The following is a 497-nucleotide window of genomic DNA, read 5'->3' as shown; positions in this document are numbered from 1 at the left end:
TAGCGTTCAGTAGGCGGTGGGTTAGTAATAATATCCTCTACTTCGGCGGCGTAACGCGTATCAAGCTGTGCCACAACATAATTAAATTTTGTTTCCTCACTTGTTATTCCCGAGATTTCAAACTGCGAGTCAACCTGTGAGAACCATAAGCTCGGTCTTTCGGACCAGAAAGGTGGCAACTTGACGGCAACGCGATTCACTGAAGCTGTTGGATATTGCTGTGCCTGTAGTGCTGCAAGGCGAGCGTTTTCTTGGCGTAACTCCTCCAATTGATTGCGTAGTTCTTCGGCGTTCATACTTGTTATCGTCGAGGTCACCAATGTAGCGAGGTGTAATATATAGAAGTAATAAACACTTTTACGATTTAATAACAACTATACTATATTACAACGAACTAACAAATAACAAATAACAGCGAGAGACGAACTGTATTACAACGAACTAATAAATAACAGCGAGAAACGAAGCGCGTGTAAGACAGAATGCGTAAGTGATTG

This window comes from Daktulosphaira vitifoliae, unplaced genomic scaffold, assembly GCF_025091365.1.
Source record: "Daktulosphaira vitifoliae isolate Bord-2020 unplaced genomic scaffold, ASM2509136v1 Scaffold_5, whole genome shotgun sequence".
NCBI lineage: Eukaryota > Metazoa > Arthropoda > Insecta > Hemiptera > Phylloxeridae > Daktulosphaira > Daktulosphaira vitifoliae.
The sequence above is the reverse complement of the archived record's forward strand: the minus strand, read 5'-3'. Positions refer to the sequence as shown.